The 10,368-nt window shown below is 46.4% G+C and overlaps 1 long non-coding RNA gene across 1 annotated transcript; it reads right to left on the bottom strand.

The window, feature by feature from the left end:
* Positions 1 to 1,553: 1,553 nt before the first annotated feature.
* Positions 1,554 to 7,786, bottom strand: LOC138066155 (uncharacterized). Its single transcript, XR_011139399.1, has 3 exons — positions 7,617 to 7,786; positions 6,629 to 6,775; positions 1,554 to 3,157 (listed from the first exon to the last, which is right to left on the bottom strand). It is a non-coding gene; the product is annotated as an uncharacterized lncRNA (long non-coding RNA).
* Positions 7,787 to 10,368: the final 2,582 nt, after the last annotated feature.

Here is a 10,368-nt window from a genome sequence, read left to right as displayed (position 1 = left end):
CTAACCAAGTTGAAACATTCAAGCTGAAGTCCAGCAGTTAAAAAGCAGCAAGGCGTTCAAAGCTTGCTTCCCGTGCATTTTGAAAGTGCTGCACTAAGGAAATGTTCAGGAGAGTAAAGCTTTGCCTTTTATATATCCCAGCAGACTTACACTTTCTAATAGACCCGTCTAAATCAACAAAGTATTCCCCAGCCAGGGCCAAGAGTCGACGAAAATGGCTCCAAGGCAACTGATGCAGCCACAACTTTCCACTGGAAGTTAATGAACTTTTAAAAACATTTGGGAAAGTGATGTATGCGCAAGGCTCCTTAGTGTATCACAGTTAATACAATGTGTTCCTTTCCCTGGGGGAGACCCTGTCTGAGCTGTCAGCTGTAAGGTTGTTCTTCTAGAGCTTTTTCTTTATATGTGCAACTCTGTCTCTCTCTTCCCCTTTTGTTTTGTGGGAGAAGTAAAAGGCAACCAGCTTCTGCCTGTATAAATTGTGCGCTTCCAAGAATTTGAAGGGAAAATAAGCAGGGAAAAAAGTATGCATACCTCTGCACATAGATGTAGGCAGCAAGAATTGCTGGCGGAAAGGAGCGCTGGTTCCTCTAGCCGGCCTCCTGTGTATCACAGGCCAGCACGTAGCAGCCTGATTTCTCTTTAAGAAACCCAAAGACTTTTTTTTGTGCCAGATATTTCAACCCTCAGAGAGTGGAAGTAGATCCATGCATGCAGCAGACGTGGAATGTGAAACATCATGTAGCTCCCATGTCTGCTGGGCTCAAGGGTGGCTTAGGATAGATATGCCCAAGCTCCGTGACACATCTTGCGTTACGGCATAAATGGCTGAAACCCTGAAGGACCCCGTAGTCAGATCTGGGAGAAGACGCCTCCCTGATCCCAGATCCTGTGACCCATACAGCCTGTGGGTGAGACCAAGAAGCAAGACAGACACCCAGAGCTTCGCCTCGGGTGCCAGCTCAGGCCAGCTGCTACCAGGCCGACCTCCAGGGCTTCAGAGCAAAATGAAATAACCCAAAAATAGACCTAGATGCCAATTAAATAACAGAGATGTAAAGGAGTCCTTCCTGGCACACTTTACGATGGCCTGAAGCTCACTGGTTTTATCTTACTAGGTATGGGCCATAAGCCCTGAGGAGAAGCGGGAAAAAAGGTGGATCACATGCAGAGCCTCACTAATCTGAGAGGCCACTCACTGGTCCTCCATCTCCACCTGATATAAATAAGATCTCCTCAAAGCTGAACTAAAATGTAAGCTCTGAAGCTAACCTCACTCCCCCGAGAGTCCACCACTTTTCTCCAGACAGCCCAATGTTCAATTACCTCCAGCTCTAGGGAGCTGCAGTTGCCTTTGAGGTTGAATTTATCTGTTTTCCAAATACTGTTGTCAAGCTCTAGGTATCCCTCTGAACTCTTCATCCTGCTTGTGTTCTGACGCGCTGGGACTCAGCACAGCAGCCCTACCGATGCTGTAGTCTCCCAGTGCCCATTGACACTACCTACCTTTTTAACAGATCTGAAGATTTTCCTTTTTTTTTTCTTTTTTTCCCCACAACAATACAATAAGAGCTCATCTTGAGAGGTTATCACAGATGACCCTGAAGTCATTCTCCAAGTCACGGCTTTCAAATACGAAGCCTGCTTTTTCGTAAGCACAGCCTTGCATTCTTCATTCCCAAAGGGATTCCCTTCAATTTAGCTGGACTAAAAGCATCCTGCTGAACCATGACCAGTTAAGTACACGATCCATATCACTCAGCTTGAGTAACCCATATCTTCCTTATTTGCTAGCCTGCAAATTTCTGTGTCATCTGTAACACCATAAAAGGTTCTTTACCCCTATATGTTCTATATCACTGCCAAATGACTTATACAAAACCTTAAACATTGTTACAGCAAGACCAGCCTCTAGGGAAGGCACTTCAAAATAGCTCCGCTCATTGGCATCTTTGCATGAACAGCTTTCAAGATACAGCAGTGAACTGGTCCTCCTAGCTGTTGCCCCACTGATACTGTAGAATTGAAGGTTTAAAAATCAAAATATCATGTGTTCATAGGTGAAATCCCTTGAAGAAGCTGCATATACCATATCAGCATGATTGTCTTCTTCAACCCCAGCCTACCATCATGAAAAAGGTACTAGCAGACTGGTTTCAGTCTCCCCTGACTTACCCCATCTGAGAAGCATTCAAAAGTTTCTCCATTTCTGAAGGAAAAGGATGTGTTAATATTCGGCAGGAAAATATCAGAGTGAAATCAATAGCAGGAACTGAAGAAGATTATGGTTACAGGTCATTTGTTTACACAGCTTTGCTAGTGACCCAGCTAAGGGAAAGTTAACATAAGCTTGCAGTTTTGGAAATCAGAAATTGTTTGCACATTCAAGGCATGCAGGACCCTGTGACAATGGACACACTGAAGGAATGGTCAGTATAGTAATGTTTTAGCTTTTCAATATTGATCATTTTATCCAAGACCAGAATACAACCGCTGAGCAAGACTTTTAACAGTAAACCAGACCTGCTTAGGATATTCAATTTAAGAGGTATTTTGAATAAGAAAAATTGTTGTTTTCTTAGAAAATTTGTACAAATATGAGACATTATTTAGAGGTTAACACTTTAGTCAAAATCTCCACAGCTCTGTTCACTGCACCTATATGCCCACCTCGTTCTCCATCTCCACCACTCTCTCCGATATGATCATATAATACAAATTTTTGTAGATGTTTATATCAAGTTTGTTATCACAAATATGCTGAATATTTGAATATCACAAAAATTGTTGAAGATGAAACATCTGGAATGGACAAATATCACACAGGTATGGAATAGCCTCTGTGCAACACACTGTACAATGATCAAATAGGCTAGGAGTCTTCCGCCTTTGAAAGTCAACCAGGACAAGGCAGAGATATGAGTCAGAGGTATGGCAAAATCTCATGCGTGGCACAAAGAAGGTAAACAAGGACCACTTGTCTCTACAAGTACAAGAGTTAGGGGCCACCAAGTTTAACTAGCTGGCAGAAAGTTTAAACAAATAAAAGGATGCAGTTTTTTGCACAAAATGCAGTTGAGCTGTGGGTTCCTTACTGCAGGATGGTGTAGATGCTAGAAATCCATGAGGCCTGATAAAGGAAGTAGATAAGGTCCTGAAAAAAAAAAAAAATCAGGAGTTATTACATCTAAAGACATTGCCTCAGAAAGGCTCCACAGCACAAATTGCTAAAGCCTTGAAAAGTGTCCTGTGGAAATATTATATATCCTTTTCCTGTTCTTCTGCTTTTCTCTATATATCTGCTGTTGGTAATATCTAGGGATGGGCTATAGAGCTAGAGGGAGACTTGGTCTGGTCTAATACAAAAAGCTCTTAAGCATTTTTGTCACATTTTATTGTTTGCAGTCTAATTTTCCAGCAATATTTTGGTACTCCTAGTGAAATACATTCTGCTATTGCCAAGAGAGTATAACAGGAACCCACCTGGCTGGCTAAGAAATCTCCACAGAGAGCCAGAAGGAATGATCTTCCCATTGCTTTCACAAACTCCCAAGCCAAGGTACAAGCGGCTATATACAACTGGAGGAGTTATACAAACTAGGCACATTCCTCAAAGTCCATCAGGGGATCCAAAACGCAAAGGTGTGGACGCAGCTCTGGATCAGGGGAGTACTAATGAACCAATTTCTAAGCACTGGGACAGTAGAGATGTGAAAGAACCACTTTAGGTTTCCTATATTTCTCCCCTCTTCCGCAGGCATCTGCTGGGGACCATTGTCAAAGACAAGAAGCTGTGTTGGTCTGCCCCAGTGCAGCCATCCAAGCATATCATGTTACCTGGCCTAGGAGAAAATGCCGTCCAAAGGGTTAAGCGTAGTTACTGGAACAGCAATGCTGCTTTGGTGCCATATGGTCCCCATAATCACACTGGTAGCACAGCATCTGCTGACGGAGGGAGCGTTATGGCAGCAGGCACCTGCATACAGTGCTGCCCCTGCTCCAAGTGCCCAGGGGAAAAAAGCAAGTATCTTTTAGGCACTTCTTTTGACTGCTGTCCTGCAAGAAAAACAAAGCCTTCCTACAAAAAAGAGGACAATAAACACTAGGAAACGCAGAGACTTACATGTCTGAGCTGTAAGATCAGTGCTGACTTTCCTCCTAAGGTGCTTGCATACAGTATTGGCGGTGGAAGGGCATGGTTTCAGCGGCAGGTTTGCAAGCTATGTGCTCAGCTGAGTGCAGCTGATGAGACACACTGTCCACACTGGCACACCACACGCTTGGTCAAGCCTCATCCCAGAAACACCGTAAGAGGCAAGGAGATTCCCAAGAACCTGAACATAAATTTAGTGGTCAGGACTCCCTGACACCTCACCTCTCTCAGCCATGCCCCGGATGGGATTTGGTTCCTCACACGTAGTGTCTCATGCCATTTGTGCTTTGTGCCCTGGCCTTGTCTCCAGCTCTTGCTCCAGAAGATCACAAAACTCCACTAGGCCTTGGGCATCTCTGCCAGTCCTGTGAGGATGTCCCAGACATACTAGAGAGCATCTAAAATGGCACTGAACACCCATGTTTAGGTGATTGTATCCCACTTGCACTGTGATACTTGGCAAAATCTTCTGTCTGCTTGTATTCATCAGCTTTTAAAAATGGATGAGGTTTATCTATGTGCAGAGTGCTGGAAAACCTAACTCATGGGTTACGGCCTGTTGTTGTATGACGTGAAACTGTCTGCCCATCAGGCTCCACACAAGGCTAGGGATCCTCAGTGGTAAATGCTGTCCAACCATCTCGCCACTTCCATGCCAGGGAAACCAGTGCCATCACCAGAAAATAACCTTAACTCTTTGGGCTAACATTAGTGCCAAGAAAACCTTTTGCTCCCCCTTTCCATGCCATGGGTGATATCTGTGGGCTGTGAAGCCTTGAAGGGAGTGGGAACCATTTTAGTAACATTGTAAAACCTTTATGGCAACGGGGACATGACTCACTTCTGACAACATGAACGGATGTCTTCACCCTAAAACCCCAACAATTCTTAATGACACTAACAGGTCTGCAGTGTGCTGGCAATACTATAAGGTGTACTGGTGTGAGCACAGGACACTGATTTTCAACGTTATAGGTAGTTAATCAGAGAAGGATGGCCCAGTCCCCTCAGTCTCAGAGTGTCCCTCCAAGCCCCAGGTCTTGGAGACTGGAGTCTCTCAGACAGTGTTCTCCTCACTGCTGTCAAGGGAAGTCTGTGAGCAACCAGAGGCTCAAAGCTGAGACTCCGTAACATTTAGGTGGCTCCAGTATCACTGTGTAAGTCTGTGCTGCTCCCCCTGGAATCCCTTTTTGCGGTCCATTCTTTGGCTTCTATCTACTTCTCCCGACTAAGAGGCAAATTACACTATTTAATATCCCGGTTTTCTCCACGGAGGACAATGGTGACGTTAGATGCAGATGTCTACACTGGAGAGACCTAATTTTTCCATAAACCTCACTGTAAGACCCTTCGAATTGCTTATTCATCTGATGTAAAAATTCAAGGTTTTGAAACCAGGCTCATGGGGTTTTGTCTCATAGCCTGAAAACAGTTCAGTTCAGCCATTCTTCAGCCTGAAAGGAGAACAACTGCATGGAACAGAATATCCCATCTCCAACGAAATAACTGCGTGGGCTGGGCTTGCAGGCGATCCCCAGGCTGAAATGGTTTGTGAAAGTTAATAGCAGAAAAATTCCAGACGCTGAGGAAATCTAGAGGTCTTAGCTTGTTCACAGGAAATCCACAGGCAAAGAGGAGGAAAAAAAAGGGTGGGGGGCAAATTCCCTGCGAAATTGCCTAGACTTTTTTATTAAGAGAATATGCTGTTATATAGCTGACGATTAAGTCCCAGCACAGTGCACTTTTTCAGAGGGGTTGATTTTGGTGAAAATTTCCTCAGAATGACTCTGTTAGCCCAAGAGGGGCAGGAGAGGGAGACTCAGGTGTCTGACTTAGGTAGATCAACCTGTACTGGCCCCTGCACAGCCAGTGCAGGCAGGCAGGCTCTTCCTGATGGTGGCTCACAGCAGGAACCTGACCAAGGCTTTGGAAAGGCTTCCTTCTTGCTGTTGACAAGGCAAGGCAGCTATGGGAGCATCTTCTGCAGTTAGATGTCTGTGACTAGACGGTAGGCTATCTCAGACAACTCCCAGACCTTCAGACCTGCCAGGGTTACAGTCTGAGTCCCTGTTCTGGGACAGTCTGTGATAAAGCTGCCCTCTGAACCATCAGGAAGGGCAGACACTTGAGCATTTCCCACTCAGGAAGATGTCACTCATCTCAGAGAATACTTCAGAAACCTTATTTTCGTTCTTACGCTGAAGGAAAACAAGTTTGGTAAGTTTGAAGGTTGCCCATCACCCTCATTCACTGTCATTCCAGCTTTCCCTGGACGTAGGCGCTGCATGGGCTCATTCTGCAGCCCCCATGGCAGCATGAGCAAATCCAGTTGTCTTGGCATTCATCCCAGTCGTATCTATCAGCTCCACTGTGCAAGCTGCAGCCAGGCAGCCATGCTAGCTACTAGCTAAAATGCAATAAAGATAGCCATGGAGAAGGAGACCTTCTCGATAACTGTTGAAAAACACTCACCTTTATAGGGGTTCCTGGAACTCTTCATTTTATGAGGAGTCTAATGCAATGCAATTATTTAATCAGCTCATGCACGCCCAGACGACAGAGAGACAGAGGGTAACTACCACGGCGAGGGCTGATACCGAGTCATGCTCCTGCTTCACACTGCACTCACAAAGTGAGAACAAAAGATCACACAATCGATCTAGCAGCAACCATGAGGAATGGCGCAGCCTTTGACTGCCTCTGCCATCACGGGTCAGAGTGTCAAAAACCAGGGCTGGATTAAACGTCTATCAGAGATAGTAGCAGGCTGTGCCAATCTGATTTTTGCTCCAGGGCAGACACAGTTTGCTTGGTGGGGACAATTGTACGACTGCCTTTTACAAGCAGCGAGTAAGAGTGATCCTGCCAGACAGCCAGGTTGAGCGATACTGGACTACTCCCTGACCCAAACCAGGACTAAGTATCCCATTAGTGATGTGTGGAGAGCAGATCCATGCTTCCCTTCCCATCCCTGCATATGGCTGGGCTGGGAGACATCAGTCCAACTCCAGCAACCCAAAGGAGCTCTGCAGGTCATTCAGGATCTGGCTGCTGGTGTGAAGGGGGAAAAACTCCAGGGTGTCCTAGACCAGTTCTTTTCCCCAGTTCTTCATGCCGGGCTTGGTGAAAGGCTTGGGCTAACCTTGGATCCCAGGCATCTCTGCATCTCATATGGTTTCCCAGAGAGTAGGCATAAGCTCTTCAGTCTTTTAACTCCCTCAGCAGCGAGATACGATGCCCAAAGTCAGGATAGCTGAGGATATCCCAGCAAGATCAGCTTACCTGTGGCTGGACACCATTGCAAGCCCAGCCCCTACTCTCAGCCCACTCCACCTGCCAGCCTTAAACAAATAACCATTTGCTGGAGCTGCATCTCAGCCCTGGCTTCCTAGAGAGCGTCAGCTTGGTGGCAGTTGCAAGTCGTGCATGTCCACAGCACACACAGCAGGCATAAACTCACCTGGCTCCTGACAGCGCTGTGTTTTTCTCAGCGCAGACATTTCTCCCCCACTGCAGTCTTGCTATCAGGAGCAGTTGGCAGTGTGTGTGTGTGTGTGTGTGTGTGTGTGTAGGGGATGGGGAGAAAACTTTGACCTCCGTGAATACAACTGCTGCAGTGGTAGGGGGAGTGATTTGCTATCACTCACCGCCACTTAAGCACACCATCAGCAAACAAGCTGAGAAAACGCCACGGGCTAGCAACTGCTCTACATCCTTCAGGGGGATTGGTTACCTTTGCAGTGCTCTCCCCCAGAGTTTATTTTATTCATAATATTATGTCAAGCGCTTCGGAGTGCTGGGTTTTTGATGAGATCAGATGCAGGCAAGAGCAAGCTAGAGGGGCAAGCCAGCAAGGCTCAGCCTGACCTTTAAGCTGGAACAATTGTAGCTGCAACTCTGGATGGAGCAGAATGAAGCCCGATTAGTGATTTTCAGAAATGTTCTGCTGATAACAGTGATTGCTCTAAGTTGCTGAATGAACACAGACACTGGTGCTCTGCTTCCCAGATAAAAAGTGATTAAAGTCTCCTTAAGAGCTTCTAAATCTCCTCTTCAGAAATTCCATTAAGCAATCTAATTAGCTAATTCTATTAACTGATTAGGTGATATTAATTAGTTAATTTAGGGGGGAAATTTATAAAGCTATCGAAGGAAATACAAGAAAAGGACAGGGACTTTCGGCCAAGAGCTTCCTTTCTTCACCCCCACGGTGCCTTAATTAGAAATTTTAATTTGCCATATGCTGGGGGTAGGGAATCATTAATGGACCTCTGCTACTCCATCCTCTCTTCTGCTTGTCATGTGTCTTCTGGTAATTCAGGGTGTCCAAAGCAACTGTGGAGGGTGGAGGTTTGTCTCCTCGGTATGTTGTTTTCCTCCCTTTTTTTGTCACGTGTGTATTGCACAGGGCACCAGACTAGCGATTTAGAAGAGTGCCGTAAAAAGATAAAAAAACCCAGTGCCTAGCACAGAGCTGACTGTGCCGCAACACCTCAGCAGGGCACCACGGAGCAACTCTGCGTGGCTGTCTGGCAGCCTCCGAACACGTTTTTCAATTTGCAGCGATGGCCCTGAGAAGCTGGCAAACATTTCTTGTGCCAGTTTTACAGATGGATGCCCGTAGGCAGGGACACCCAAGGATTCAGTTGCTACCACCATGCGGAATCGTCTGCACTTGCAAAACAAGCGGTATGTCAGCTGAGAGGCAGGACAGGAGAAGAGGGGAGAGAGCAGAGGGTGGCCCGTGGGTGGTGTGAAATAGCGATGAGCCAGGCCCCAAGCACATTCCCGGCGGTCCCGGGTGAGGACTCGGTCCTGGCAGCTTTCCATGGCATCAACCAGATTGGAAACTTGGCCACTGCTGCCACTGACACCAGAATTGCAGCTCCTGATAAGTACTGACAATGGCACAACCAAGCCTGCAAATCCTGCAAACCCTCCTGACCCAGGCTAAAATCTGCCAGAATGACTCCCACTGCATCCCGGTTACCCATGAACCCATTGCACCAGTCTGTTATCAGTTACGCATAGATCTAGCAGGGGGAGGCACAAAATCTTCCAGACAGCTGCAGTGATTTCTCCTGACAGACACCCACGGAGGAAAGGCTTCGTGTGCTCCAGGGACCTCTCCAAACGTCTGCTCTACCTCTGCTCCCAGCACCTTCTCTCAAAAAATAACGATTCAGGAAGGAATGGGGGCGGGTAGCAGCAGAGGGTCACCAAAGTCTCTGGATGTGCTGAGCTAATCATGTCACAGCCACTTATCCCCTAGTTAGTTAACACTGACATCTCAGGTGGTTAAAGACAGAGGTTCAGGAGGAAGGGACAGGAGCAGGTAGGTGTGGCAAGAGAATAACCATCATCAGGGCCCTTGAGCTTTGACCAAATGTTCCTTGGAGTAAGGTAGTCCCATTCTTTGTTCTACAGCACCTAAAAACCCTTATCCAGGATGAGAAGTTATCAATGTAAATGCAAACGAAATCCTGGGCCATGGTGGCTCCCTGAATGTTAATGCTGTCAGTGTTGTTGCTAACAACACCAGTCCCCCCCAACACACACACACACACACACACACACACACACACACACACACACATACACAGAGCAGGTTTCTGAAACCAAGAAATGTTGGGTTCTTAGCTTAAATTTTGGGGATTTAAACCGTCCAGTAGCGCCTGCGCTGGGCTTTCACGCCTTTCTCAGCATGCCTGCACTGGGCTTTCAAGCCTTTCTCAGCACGTAGGAAATGCCTCACAGCCTTCAAATGCCCATAGTGACCTTCTGTGCAATGGTGCATCTCCTTGCACCATACTTTATGGCCTCAACCACAAATACTTTTTGCAAAGCAGAAATTGCTCGTTTCACCTGTGGTGTAACCACAGCGATTTCCAAGTTTGGGTCCTGCTCCAACCTAGGATCATCCTGAGGCATAGATCAGTTTGGATCACCTTTGGAAGGTGAAAAGACACCCTGAGAAGTAAATGCTGCTCAAAGAAGGCAGGTTAGGTCTGATGAAGCTAGTTTTCACAGAAGGCAGTTTGGTTCAAACCAAAACATATAGTTTTAACAAATTTACAACAAACTAACTTATTTCTGGCTTTCCTGGCAGAATGGTGAGGAGGTGTGATCTAGGGGTTTTCCTACCTCCAAGGGGGTGAGTCCCTAAACATTGCTTGCTAGAAGCGCGGAGAAATTCTCAGGTGAAGGAGCAA

This window comes from Struthio camelus, chromosome 2 (genome assembly GCF_040807025.1).
Source record: "Struthio camelus isolate bStrCam1 chromosome 2, bStrCam1.hap1, whole genome shotgun sequence".
Classification (NCBI taxonomy): domain Eukaryota; kingdom Metazoa; phylum Chordata; class Aves; order Struthioniformes; family Struthionidae; genus Struthio; species Struthio camelus.
The sequence above is the reverse complement of the archived record's forward strand: the minus strand, read 5'-3'. Positions and strand labels throughout refer to the sequence as shown.